General features: G+C 47.7%; 1 protein-coding gene across 25 annotated transcripts in view; it reads left to right on the forward strand.

Annotated features, from left to right (window-relative positions):
- The first annotated feature begins 246 nt into the window (after positions 1-246).
- LOC105478501 (sorbin and SH3 domain containing 1) overlaps positions 247-14,026 on the forward strand; it is a 253,390-nt gene continuing 239,610 nt past the window's right edge. For 10 of the 25 annotated variants that reach the window (XM_071069430.1, XM_071069435.1, XM_071069428.1 and 7 more), the window contains exon 1: positions 249-372. The gene's annotated coding sequence lies outside the window, so the exon portion shown is untranslated. Of the gene's footprint in view, positions 373-14,026 lie in introns of all 25 variants that reach the window. The other 15 variants (XM_071069438.1, XM_071069440.1, XM_071069439.1 and 12 more) reach the window with 4 other exon arrangements.

Raw genomic sequence — 14,026 nt, forward strand, 5'->3', positions numbered from 1 at the left:
AGGCCAGCGTCCGGCCCGGCCAGGACTGAAAGGGTCAGTCGGCCCGCGCACCAGTTACCGGAGGAGGCCGGCGGGCTCACAATGCCAGGAGCCAGGCGCCGGACGCTTTCTCGCCTCCCATCCACGCACACGCCCCTTCCTGTCACTGCTGGGCCCAGCCCCGCCCCCTGGCTCCGCCCGCTGGCCAGGCGCTGCCAGAGTGGACGGTTCCAGAGGCATGCTAATGAGGGGGCGGGCACCGCAGCCCATTGGTTGTCCGCGGAGTGTCGGTGAAGTCAGCGCTGAATCCCAGAAAAACAGAGCGGGGCCAGCTGCAGCGTGTAGTGCGAGTGGGGCGGACGCGCGCAGCCCGCCTGCCCGGCGACCAGAAAGGTAAGCCCGCGCCCGCCCGCCCGGCCGCGCTCGCCCGCTCGGCAGCGGCGGCGCCGGCGGTGTGCGCGGCCCGGCCCCCGCGGGCGGCGCCTTTGTTCAGCCCTCGGAGGAGGCGCATTTAAAGGACCAGCTGTTGGAAGGACTTGGGGGACCCCCTCCCCCAGAGCATCTCCCTATGGGCACAGGGAAAGCGGTGGTCCCCCGCGGTCGAACCGTCCATCCTGCCTGCTCGGCGGATCCCCAGTCTTTCAAGGGAAGTTCCCCAGGGTGCGGAGGATCTGGGGGCTTCCAGGGTTGGGTTTTTTTTTAATTTCCTTTTTTGGTGGGTGGGGGGTAGTGCGATCGTGGCCTCTGCTAGGAGAGAATGTCCGCCCGTCTCAGGGTGGCTGCAATATGGGTGGGTGGAGGAGACATCAAAGCCCGGATGGGTTTGTGCTGTAAAGTGAAACTACCAAGGAGGGGCACCTCTGCAGCAGCCAGAGGAAGGCGGAGGGAGCGAGCGGCAGGATGGAGGCATCTCAGGTGTGTTCATTCATCAGCATCCCCTGGAGAGGGCGGCGGGAGGGGCGCAAGGACGACGCGGCTGGCCGGACCCGCCTGAATGAACGGGGACGAGTATGCGCCGAGGACACCGCGCCTGCCCGTGCCGCCCGTGCCCCTTTTTCTCCCCAAGTGGCTGACAGCATCTTGCTAGGCAGCTCATCACCGACATGTACAGCAAGCAACTCCTTTCTCCGAATTCCCCGGGCATCCGCTGCTCCCACCTCGCTGCTTTCCGACGTGGCTTCCTTGATACGTGGTAGCGCCATTCAAGATAGAGGGGGAAAGAGACTTGAAGTCATTATGTTTCCTTCATGGGGGAATGTGCTGTCGAATTCTGCATCCCCATACATCCGCTGTCGTAAGATGGCTTTGAAATTCACCAGTGCCTGCTTTCTCCAGGCAGACAAGAATTTATTACGCTATTACATTGCTACATAAAAGCAGAAGGGATCCCACTGAGCGTGGCTCGTTTTATCCAGTCCTTGGGTTTTCCCAGCATGTTCTGGGCGAGCCTTTGGATTTTTGTTTTAAACACTGAGCGTTGGGATGCCCCTGTTGTCACAGGGTCGACCTGCTGAAATTGCTGGAATTGGTTTCACCGTCAATAGGAGGGAGGTTCATCTAGAGACATCATGGAACCTATCTGGCATGTCAGGCCTCTGACTCCATCTCTCCCCTCAACCCCCCGCCCCTGCCCAGCCCCCCGCGCCCTTTTTCCTCTCTTAAGTGGAGGCGGGGAATGTCTTCACTCTCCTTGTGTTTTGAGCTCCTCTGCTTAGATTCAGTTCTGTGTTTTTGGTTGAAAAGGTATCTTGGTGGTGATCGAAGAAAGGAGGGTTGGATTAAAAGTGGGGTGGGCAGCAGAGGGGTCAGCAGCATCAATGACAGAAAACAGATGATGGACATATCTACAGCCTTCAGACACCCATGAGGTAGATGGCTGTCTACAGAGTGAGGGGCATGTGTTTGGGCTGTGAGGGGGAGGGGTGGAGGAGGAGGATGCCCCCAGCAGTTTTCTGCCCCGCCCTCTGGATGCTGCCTTAAATAGCCCCTTGCCAACCAAGCTCTGATGTCTCCTTCTTGGCCTGAGGGGAAAGAAGGGAAGGGTTGGTCTGTTGGCACCTTTGCCCTAGGCACTGTTGGAGCAGATGGTTAGGAAACGGTTAGTTCTCCAGGGGTTGCAGAGAGCACATTTCTCAGCTGGAGGGCCCTGAGACCACTCCTCTAGTGACTTCCCTGCAGGGAATTAGCAACTGAAATGAAGTGCTGTCTACCCTCTGGGGTAAAGAGTTGGGGGGGTATTGTCATCTTGTGGACTATACCCACCTTGTTGGCCCTTTCCTTCTGCCTGCCTGCTTTCATTTGTTGTAGTTGGAGAGTTTCTGTAAACTTTTCAGAAGAGATTGGGCATATTGGGGAGTGGGTAGGAGTTATGGGAAAGGATGAGCAAATTCTTCTTCCTGGTAGAACAAAGCACTGCTCAGCTATTCCCGTCTCTCCCCTTCTCTAAAATAGAGTTCAAAACAGATAGCAGAGTCTAGGGCTTTCTTTGCAAAGAATGAAAGGGCAGGGCCAGGAAAGAAAGTTTTTATTGTTCAGCATTGATAATCATCGGGTCATCCAAACTTATCTCCTGACCCCTTCCTGGATGTGGAGATAGATTTGCTGTAGAGGGCACTCTATGGTAATTTAGGATTTGACCTGTCTCTAGGAGAAAGGCGTGGATGGTCTCAAAAAGCTTTGGTGGAGGAGCTCTGGGCCAGAGGCAGGACAGCTGGCTTTGGTCCTGGCCACCAATCTTTGGGGTTTGGGCTTCTGCTCTCTGGGCCTGTGTCCTTGCTGGTGAAGTGGAGGATGATAGGGCAGAGGGTCTTCCAGGGTTCCTGACAACTCCCCTGTTCTTAGAGTCACAGTTTGTGATGGCATTTTCAGGTTCTTTCCTGTTTGCTAAACTGATAATAAATTCAAAGTATTGCACAATGGCGTGAAAGAAGCATTCTAGGACGCAGGCTTCTGTTGGATTCACATCTACCTTTTCCTTGATTAGTGTGATTGGTGAGGTTTTACTGTAAGTACATAAATAATTCCGAGCTAGAATGGCCCAGAGTGAGAGGCACAGAGAGAGACCCCAGAGTGAGTGGTTGTCTGTGGGAGATGAGGATGCGATGATAGATTGCTGAGGAAAGGGAGTTTTTGTAATTTGTTCTCTTTCCCTGTGGATGTTTAACTTGCTGGTTTATTTATGGTTCTACAGGTGAACGTTTACTTATCTAGAAGATGAGAGTTATAAAAGACCTCTGTGATTGCCATGTTCCGCCCCCTCCTCTGCCAAACTGAGGAATTTGAGGGGTTGGGAGGTTTGGCCATTTTTCCAAGGTCGCACAGCTAGCAAGACGTGGAGCTGGGGTGGGAGCTCAGGTGGAGAGATTGTAGATCTTGTTTCCACATGTATCTGGGTTTTTTTGTTTTGTTTTGTTTGTTTGTTTTTGTGTTTTGGTGGTGGTGGTTGTTTTGAGACTGGGTCTCACCTGTCACCCAGGCTGGAGCGCAGTGGCACAGTCACAGCTCACTGCAGCCTCGACCTCCTGGGCCCCGGCAGTCCTCCTACCTCAGCCTCCGGGGAACTGGGACCACAGGCACACACTACCACACCCAGCTAATTTTTGTGCTTTTTGTAGAGACAGGGTTTTGCTGTGTTGCCCAGGCTGGTCTCAAACTCCTGGACTCAAGCTATCCGCCTGCATCAGCCTTCCAGCATGCTGGGGTTATAGGCTTGGGCCACTGCGCTGGCCTGTATGTATCTGTTAAGCCCCCTCTTCCTCTGAGAGAAAGGATCCTAAGATGGAATAGGAAAACATGAGGAATAAATAGGAGCACAAGAAGAGAGAGATTGAAGAAACAGACAAGAGAAAGGAGGAGGCTGGGGACAGGTTATGTGGGGAAGGGAAAAACACAGAAACCAAGCTTGGAGGAGAAAAGGATGGAGCTTGAAAGGGGGAGGCTCTATTGTCTCTGAAACAGCTGAGCTCTTCTGCAGCCCTTGGGCTGAAGTGAGGAGAGGTTTGGTAGACTAGAATGGGGGGTGGGGGAGTGGACTAAGAGTTCAGCCTCAACCTGAGACTCACTTGGAATCTCCTTGGGATTGCTGCTGTTGACCCTCAGATTGCAGAGTGTCGTGGAGGCTGCTCAGTTTCAGGGCCAACTGAGGCCTTTAGATCCATGGGAGCATGCAGAACGTGGACATGTGGAAAGTCAGGTGTGTGGGTGGTGATGCTGGCTGATGCTGAGGTGGGACTCAGTTCTGCTGAAGTCCCCGTTTTTTTGTAAATGGAAAACTCAAAACACTTTTCCGTGGATTTCTTTTCCGTGCAAGCGGCATTTTCTCCTTGGATTTTCAACATTTGCTTTGAACGTTTTATGAGATGGTGTTTCACATACTCCCTTTTCAGAGGAGATACTTGGAGATGAATGATCTACTGAATTGTGGCTCATTTGGGGGAGCTTCTGGCTTGTGACCTAAGCTAAGCCTCAGAATTTTCAATGAGCAATTAAAGAGCTGCGAACAGTGGTTGACTAGAGCATTAACCATTCGAAGGCAAGGATAAAGGGTGATAATAGTTCAAGGTCTGGAGCTATAGCCAACAGCTGGCCATGAACAATGTAATTGACTTTGGCTAACTCTTCAAGCCCAAGGAAGTATCTCTGTGGGTCCTTTGGTGGCTGCCCGTTTTTGTGTGCGGTTAGGCATGTAAGCCCGTCCTTGAATCTTGCTGTCCCCCATTCTTCTTTTCCTACGTCTCCCTCCTCTATCCATTTCTTTTTCTTACCTCTTTCTCCTTGCCCTCCTCCCTCATTCTTTCCTTATTGTCAACAATATATCTTTGCAGTTTCTTTTAATCTCTTGCCATTAAAATTTAATGTTCTCTGTTCTTCATTTCAAATCAGTTGAGGGCCAGGCACGGTGGCTCACACCTGTAATCCCAGCACTTTGGGAGGCCGAAGCGGGTGGATCACCTGACGCCAGGAGTTCGAGACCAGCCTGGTCAACATGGTGAAACCCCGTCTCTACTAAAAATACAAAAATTAGCTGGGTGTGGTGGTGGGTGCCTATAATCCCAACTACTCAGGAGGCTGAGGCAGAGAGAATTGCTTGAGCCTGGGAGGTGGAGGTTGCAGTGAGCTGAGATTGCAGAGTGAAACTCCATCCAAATAAATAAATAAATAAATAAATAAATAAATAAATAAAATCAATTGAGTTCAGTCTTTTTCGAATGTGTATGGGTTTTACACACAAAACAAAAAAGAGGCAAATGAACCAAATCCAACTAAATTGCTTTTTACTTCTGTGTGGCCTTCCATTGATTTATCCCCCCCACTTCTTCTGTGGTCAGCAGTGGCTTTTTATAGAAAAAAAAGTTCCCAGGTCTCTGTCATGCGGTTATTGTTTTTACAACAATAGAGAAAAGTTTCCACCCTTGTATTGTGGACCACAAGGGACACCCTCTCTCAAGGGGTGTACCCTGTTTCTAGGCTTCCTTCCATGGAAAAAGTGTCTTTAATGCATTCTGTAACAGAGGCCTGTACTGTAAGGGCTAGGGCTGCTGATGGCAGAGGTGGGGCTCTTCTCAGTGACTGCTGTATTGCTTAGAATAGGGGCTGGCAGGCTATGGCCTAGAGAGCACATCTAGGAAGAATTAGCATCATTGTTTTCTCTGTTTCCTCAGGCTGAGCTAACCTAACTGGCTGTAGCAGGACCCAGACCCTTTTGGAAAAGAATGAGATGCTTGTTAACTTTCTGATTAGTGTTGAGTGGGACCCAAGGTATGCCTTCTGCCCACCTTGGGAGGGTGGGCACCCACCAGCAGTTGCTGGTGTAAAGTCCCCAGATGCTTTGATGGATGGATGCTGTACCGCTTTATGCTTTTCTTCTGACTCTAATTAGTTACAGAGAGGATTGACTCTTGATGCTCAGTGGTCAGCAAGTACTTTAGAATCTAAAGTGGGCCCTGCAAACAAGAAGTCACCTTGAAGTTTGCAGTTTTGTATTAAAAAATCACATGAGTTTTGTATTCTCTGTAATATATCTGTGCTGGTTTTAGTATAAAAGTATTTAAGTTGCTTTACTGTTGAATACAATTGATGTTCTAGGAAAATGTGTTTATCGTGGGCCCTCATTTGTCCCAGCCCTCCCTAAATATGTGTATCAGTCCCATACCCCAGCTGAAGAAGCCAGGGATAGGGTAGGCATCAAACCTGCTGGTGCTGAGCCTCCATGCTTTCCTGCCGGCTCTGCCAAACCACCAGATGCCCAATCGTTCCCTACTACACGTCCCCAAAGGCCAGGCCCCCCTGCACCTCCCACCAGGACTGGTTCCCTCACCAGAAGGCTTTTTTCTGCGTTTCCTGGCTGATGCCTTCTTCCCTCAGACTCCCCTCACATCTTAAAGAGATGCCTTTCAGCCGGGCATGGTAGCTCATGCCTGTAATCCCAGCACTTTGGGAGGCCGAGGCAGGTGGATCACCTGAGGGCAGGAGTTCACAACCAGCCTGGCCAACATGGTGAAACCCCATCTCTACTAAAATTACAAAAAAGTAGCTGGGCATGGTGGCGCACGCCTGTAGTCCCAGCTACTCAGGAGGCTGAGGCAGGAGAATCGCTTGAACCCAGAAAGTGGAGGTTGCAGTGAGCTGAGATCACGCCATTGCACTCCAACCTGGGTAACAAGAGCGAAACTCCGTCTCAAAAAAAAGGAGATGCCTTTCTTCTTGCGTTCAGCTTTCTACTTCTGTTGTTATTGCTGGTTCTCTTGTCTGTTTCCTCCCCCATATTGTGAGTTCTAGGAATAGAGTGAGTCTGTGTTTCTTCTCTTTTTAAATTAAATTTTAATTTGTATAAAAATTTCACATATATATGTGTGTGTGTGTGTACACAGAGAGTTTCTTTTTTGTTTGTTTTGAGACGGAGTCTCCCTCTGTCACTAAGGCTGGAGTGCAGTGGCGTGATCTCAGCTCACTGCAACCTCCGCCTCCTGGGTTCAAGTGATTCTCCTGCCTCAGCCTCCCGAGTGTCTGGGACTACAGGAGAGCACCACCACCCCCGGCTAATTTTTTTATTGTTAGTAGAGACAGGGTTTCACAATGTTGGCCAGGCTGGTCTCGAACTCCTGACCTCAAGTGATCTGCCTATCTCGGCCTCCCTAAGTGCTGGGATTACAGGCATGAGCCACCGTGCACCCCTGCCCCACACAGAGTTTTGAAAGTCAAATAGGCTGGGTGTGGTGGCTCATGCCTGTAATCTATTGGGAGGCTCAGGTGGGCAGATCACCTGAAGTCAGGAGTTTGAGACCAGCCTGGCCAACATGGCAGAACCCCATATCTACTAAAAAAACACAAAAATTAGCCAGGCATGGTGGTGGGCGCTGGTAATCCCAGCTACTCTGGAGGCTGAGGCAGGAGAATCGCTTGAACCAGGGAGGCGGAAGTTCAAGGGAGTGCAGTGAGGGAACCAGGGAGTGCAGTGAGCTGAGATCGTGCCACTGCACTCCAGCCTGGGCAACAGAGCCATACTCCGTCTCAAAAAAAGAAAAAAAAAAAGTCAAATAATACTACTAGAAAAATATAAAGGCTGGCTGGGCGCAGTGGCTCATGCCTGTAATCCTAGCAGTTTGGGAGGCTGAGGCCGGTGGATCACTTGAGGCCAGGAGTTCAAGATTAGCCTGGCCAACATAGTAAAACCTCATCTCTACACAAAATACAAAGAATTAGCCCGGCATGGTGGTTAGGATGTAGACATCTTTGAGGGGCTGCTGTTACTCTGTTTACAACAGTTACTTCTAATGCACTGAGCTATTTCTCCTGAAATTACTGTCGTATTTATTGTTACCTGTTTACAACGCTGTTTTCTGATTGTTCATTTTAGATGTTATTTTTGTTTTTCCTTATTTTTGTTTTTGTAGAGACAGGGTCTTGCTATGTTGAGACTTTGCTTGAGGCCAGGGTGGACTTTTAACTCCTGGCCTCAAGAACTCCTACCTCGGCCTCCTAAAGTTCTGGATTACAGGTTTGAGCCTAGAGGTTACTTTTAGATGTTTTGTCTTGATGTCTTACTATGGATTGGAGCCTCTCCTCTGCTCCCCAATACTTCCCTTTTGCCTTATTCTTTCATTATAGATAAATCACAATTTTTGATTACATTGATATTTGGTGCTGACATTATTTTGGCTGTGTAAATAGTGTTCATGACAGAGCCATATAGTATACTATAATATTTTCTTTCTTGTACATTTTTTGAGTTAATAATTATCTTACATTTTCTGTTTACTTAGTTTCTATGTACTTGTTGCTAATTTGCAAAGTATCTGACAGCATCTTAAAACATTTGTTTTATAACATGTGTTCCTGTTTATTTATTTATTGAGATGGGGCCTTGCCCTGTCCCCCAGGCTAGAGTGCAGTGGTGTGATTGTAGCTCACTGCAGCCTTGACCTCCTGGGATCAAGTGATCCTCCTGCCTCACCCTCCTGAATAGCTAAGACTACAGGCACCACCATGTCCAGCTAATTTTTAAAGTTTTTTGGTAGAAATGGAGTTTCGCTAGATTGCCCAGGCTGGTCTCTAACTCCTGCCCTCAAACAATCCTCCCTCCTCAACTTCTCAAAGTGCTAGGATTACAGGCATGAGCCACTGTGCCTGGGCTTGTTCCTTTTTATTTTATTACTGTTTTTTTTTTTTTTTTTTTTTTTTTTACACCCCTTTGGAGACTTCCCTCCTATGGGTCTCCATTATCTCTCCTTTGTCCTTGCCCATTGACCTCTAGGTCTGTGGCATGACTCATTCTGGGAATTTCCTCACCTTATCCTGGGTGAAATCCTGTTTCCTTTGTTGATTTATTCCTCCACAAGTTTCTGAGAGAGGGTCTGTGGAAGTTGATCATTTTAAGCTTGCAGGTCTGAAAATGTTCGTATTCTACATTCATATTTGATTGGTGATTTGATTCATCTAGAATTTGAAGTTGAAAGCCATTTCCGTTAGAATTTTGAAGCCATCATTCCACTGTCATCTAGGTTCCAATATTACTATCAAAATTTGGATACCATTCTAATTCTTGATCATTTATGGATAACCTGCTTTTTCACTGAAAGTTTTTAGGATCTTCTTTCTTTTCCTGTATTTGAAATTTCCTTGCTTTAAAAATGATTGGCCTGGGTCTTTGGTGTGTGCCTTTTTTTTTTTTTTTTTTTTTTTGAGACGGAGTCTCACTCTGTTGGCCAGGCTAGAGTGCAGTGGTGCAGTCTCGGCTCACTGCAACCTCCGCTTACCAGGTTCAAGCGATTCTTGTGCCTTGGCCTCTCAAGTATCTGGGATTACAGGCGCGTGCCACCACGCCCGGCTAGTTTTCCCATTGTTAGTAGAGACAGGGGTTTCACCACATTGGCCAGGCTGGTCTTGAACTCCAGACGTCAGATGATCCGCTGCGGCCTCCCAAAGTGCTGCAATTACAGGTGTGAGCCATTGCATCTGGCCAGTGTGTGCCTTTTTGATCTGAAGATTGACGTCTTTCAGTTTGGGGAAATTTTCTTAAATAGATACCTTTTAATAATTTCATTTTCTCCATTTTCTGTGTTTTGTCTTTGGAATGCCTATTAGTTGAATGTTGGACTTCCTGTATCAAGTTTATAACTTTAAAATGTTTTATTTCCTTTTTTCATTTTATTATATTTTTGTCTTACTTTCAGAGAGCTATCTTCAGCTTTATCTTCAACCCTTTTCCATTTTAAACTTTGTGCTTTCATGTATTTATATGAAACATATTTGCATGTTTTACTTTCTAAGAGCTCCCTAGTTCTCTGAACACTTGCTTTTCTTTTTTAGATGGCATTCTATTCTTGTTTCATGGATGCAGTAAATTCCTTTATATTAGCGTTTTTTTTGGATGGTTTTCTGCTCTTCCCTGCTGTCCCTTGGAAGATGTTGTTTCCTCTAAGTCCCTTTTTCCACTTGTTTTGGTTACTGTATCTTCCATTGCAGCTATCCTTCCATGCATGCTGATCCTTGATTGTCTGTGTATATTTTAAGAATGGACACCGAAATGCTGATTGGGCATCAGTGCCACAAGGAAGGGACTTGTTAACTTCATTGTAGAGTGATCCAGCAGAGAGCCCCCTTTTTCTCTACTGGAGCAACCTAGATATCAGCGCCAGTAGATCTTTTCTCTGGGGCTTTCCTGGATAGGGCTTTCTTGGAGAGGATTTTACCTGGGTGTGGGTAGGGTGGGGTGGGGTGAGTAACAGCCTGGCCTTCTTGGATTCTGGGAGCCTCCATGGGGAAAGGGGCTAGGTATTAGTCTGTTTGATATGCAGACTTTCACTCAATCCCTGGGTCTTTTGAAAGTTGCCCCCACCCACCATCCGTCTCTCCCATCTCTCTGCCTCCCTCAGCTGTGTCCCTCCCTCCGCTGTGTCTCTGGTGTAAGTTACCTGATCAGTGGATCTCCACCTTCTGCTGGCTAAGGCAGGGAAATCACCAGGCTGAGAAGATTGCAAGAGGGACCCTGGGTCTGACTGCTCTTTGTACCAACTTGCAGGCAAGTAGGCACCCTTCTTTTTAGCCCCACCCTGTTTCCCTTTAGAGTCCTTGGTGCCTCCAGTTCCTAAGCCGTCTCTGGATTCTGTGCCATGAGTTGGGTACTTGTTTAGTGGCTCCTGCCCTGCTTGCACTTAGCAGAGCAGACAAGGCAGAAACCTAAATCAGCTACTGCATGGTGGTCAGCTCTCCACTGCTGTTGACATAGCTCATCTGCTGGGGTCTCTTTTTCATTAAGAAACGTATCCATCTATTGTCCTTTTAGTGGGAGTCCAGAAGAGAGCAGAGATAAACATGGGTGTTCAGCTCTCTGATTTGACCAAAAGTTTATTTCATTTCTTCATTCACACACTTAAATTTGTGCCTGATATAGGGTATATTCTCAAGAAATGTTTGTTAAATGATTGAATGCCTGTTCCTAAGATGATATGCGTACATTTAGTCATCAGATTTCAAGAGACCCAAACATAGAGTGTTACAAAAATAAATCCGTTGCTTATTCTGAGATAGACATAATAACAGGCAGCAGATCCTGCCTATTCTCCCCATGCAGTGGAGGATAAGACACATTGGGAGGGAGACAGTGTTCCAGAGTGTTGCTGTCTTCAGCCCTGTCAGTAACTACCACGAGTCACTTTGAGAAGTCCCTTAACCTATCTGGACCTTGGTTTTCCCAGCCTTACAATGAGATGTTGGTCAGGGTTTGATTCAGTTCTGTGCATTGAGCACCTGCTGTGTGCAAGCCATGGTGATGGGATTCTCCACGTGTCTCTTCTAAGGCAGCCAGTGTGGTGGTTTGTATGTGTGTTTGTTTTGGCATGGGCCACACTGAGTTGATTGTGTTTGGTTTCTATGTCTTTCTCCTGGCTTAGTTCAGCGCCTTGTACAGAGTAACTCCTCTGCACATTTTGACTCTCCCTTTTTCTAAACCGAGGGCTCCTTGTGAGCACCACATCGACATCCTCTGTATCTCCTGTGTCTGCCACCGTGGTTGGTACAGAGGGGGTATGTAGGAAATACTGGATTTTTCCACTGAGGAGTGGAAAAGAACTATGGGCTTGGAGAACAAGGCTAGCTTGTTGAGGGCCTAGCTGCACAGTCCCTGGCCCACTTATGGAGTTGGGGGACTCAAATGCATTAGTATTAAAATCAATGGAGACAGCAATTCTGGACCCCAGCCCTGACACTAGAGGATTGTTTTCTCCCAAACAGATAGTAGTCATATATTTGTTTCAAACAGCACAGTGGAGTGGAGAAAGACTGTTGTTACCAGTTGAGATCAGATTCATCTTAACCATGGAAATGAATTATAGATGTATCCCTGCATTAAGGTGTTTAAAAACATTTAAGTGTTTTTTCATAACTTCTTTTGGTTTTCCCACACTTGTGAGTTTATGTGCCAGGACTAGTGACTAGAAATTTTAGGGAGATTGATTTAGTTCAGTGGAAGACATTTTTTATTGTAAGAGCAACTCCCTACCAGACTGCATTAGGAAGCCCTGAATTCTGTGTCAAGCCGAGGCTAAATGTCCACTCGCCAGGGAACATGAAGAATTGATGCCTGTGTGGGAGATGAGGTACTATTAGAGCACCTGTAAAGTCCTTTGCTTTTGATTTGTTCATCAAATAGTTATTGAGCACCAGTTATAGACCAGCGTCCATGCTGGGCTCTGGGAATATAGCAGCGAACAAAGAGAAATGGCACCTACCCTCTTGGAATTTATAGCCTAGAGCTGAGCTGTCCAGCATAGTAGCTACTAGCCACATGTGGCTATTGAAATTAATTAGTTTGAAATACCATTAAAAATTCAGCTTCTCAGTCATGCTAGCCACATTTTGAATGCTCAATAGGCACGTGTGGCTAGTGACTGCCCTATGGTCAGCATGGGCAGTTGTAGAGTGTTTCTGTAATCTCAGGAGGATCTCTTAGGCAGGCTGATCATAGAGCTAAGATTCTGTGTTTCTAGATCACATTTATGATTAGCATTTCATGGTGGAGGCAACTGAGGCACAGAAAAGCCATTTGCTTGAGGTTATGTGGCTGGATGGGACTGAGCTAGGAACAGGTCTCTTCTCTCTGAGTGTGGCTCTTCTCTCCCTGAGGCGAGGTAGGGCAACTGAGAGTGTAGTCTTTGCACTCAGGCTGCCTGGATTCAATTCCTGGCTTTGCTACTTCCTGGATTTGGGTCTTAGGGCAAGTCACTGCCCTGTGTGCCTCAGTTGTGTCACCTGTGAAATGGAGGAAGTAATAGCAATAGCACCTGCCTCACAGGATTGCAGGGAGGTTTAGATGATCCAGTCATTCCAGTCTTTAGAACTGTGGGCTGGGCGTGGTGGCTCACACCTGTAATCCCAGCATTTTGGAGGTCGAGGTGGGAGAATCACTTGAGCCAGGAGTTCCAGACCAGCCGGGGCAACATAGGGGAGACCCCCATCTCTACAAAAACTTGAAAAATTAGCTGGGTGTGGTGGTGCAAGCCTGTAGTCCCAGCTACTTGGGAGGCTGAGATGGGAGGATCTCTTGAGCCTGGGAGGTTGAGCCTGCAGTGAGCCATGATCACAGCACTATACCACTCCAGCCTGGGCAACAGAGCAAGACTCCATCTCAACAACAACAAAGCACTATACCACTCCAGCCTGGGCAACAGAGCAAGACTCCATCTCAACAACAACAACAACAACAACAACAAAAAAAAAAAAAAAGGAAAGAAAAGAACTATGCCTGACACATAAATAGTAATCACTCAGTGAATTCTGATTACTATTATTGAGACTGAGAAGGGGACAGAAGGTATAGGGAGAGCCAAGGAGGCATTTTCAAACAGCAGAGTGGAGGGGAGAAAGACTGTTGTCAGGAAAGGCTATGCTTTTAGAGCTGACTGACCACTTGGGGAGGGATATGTAATGGAATGTTTCTCAGCCAGGGGCTGCTTTAGTCATGCAAGCTGATGTGAAAATGCCAGTATGTCCACGAAGCCCTCTGAGTGTCACAACGGGTCACTGGTCCTCTGAATAAGGATCCTTTCAGTGTCTCCTTTCTCCTGGCTTGCCTGCACGCAGGCTGGTCCCCACAGCCCTTTCCCCTGTCCACATACATTTTTTTCTCCCCTCACTACATCTCCATCATGGAATGGGTGGGACATTTACCATCACCCCTGTGGAGCAGAGGGCTGCATTGAAGGAATGCAGAAGAGAGCAGGGACAGAAGCCCAGCTGGGCCCTGGTATTTTCTTGGAGGTTTCTATCTCTTGTTGGTGTCATTCCCTCTGTTGCTCAGTCTTTCACAGTGTTCTAGGGGTGCTCCATTTTGCTGGATGAAGAGACAGAGAGCTCTGATGTTAGCCCCAGGGATGGGAGGGTGCCCGTTGGGTAGGTAAATCTCTGCTTATATGTGGAACTTTGGCTTAAGAAATTATTTATTTATTTATTTTTTTGAGACAGCATTTTGCTCTTGTCGCCTACGTTGGAGTGCAATGGCATGATCTCAGCTTACTGCAACCTCTGCCTCCCGGGTTCAACCTCAGCCTCC

This window comes from Macaca nemestrina, chromosome 9 (assembly GCF_043159975.1).
Source record: "Macaca nemestrina isolate mMacNem1 chromosome 9, mMacNem.hap1, whole genome shotgun sequence".
NCBI lineage: Eukaryota > Metazoa > Chordata > Mammalia > Primates > Cercopithecidae > Macaca > Macaca nemestrina.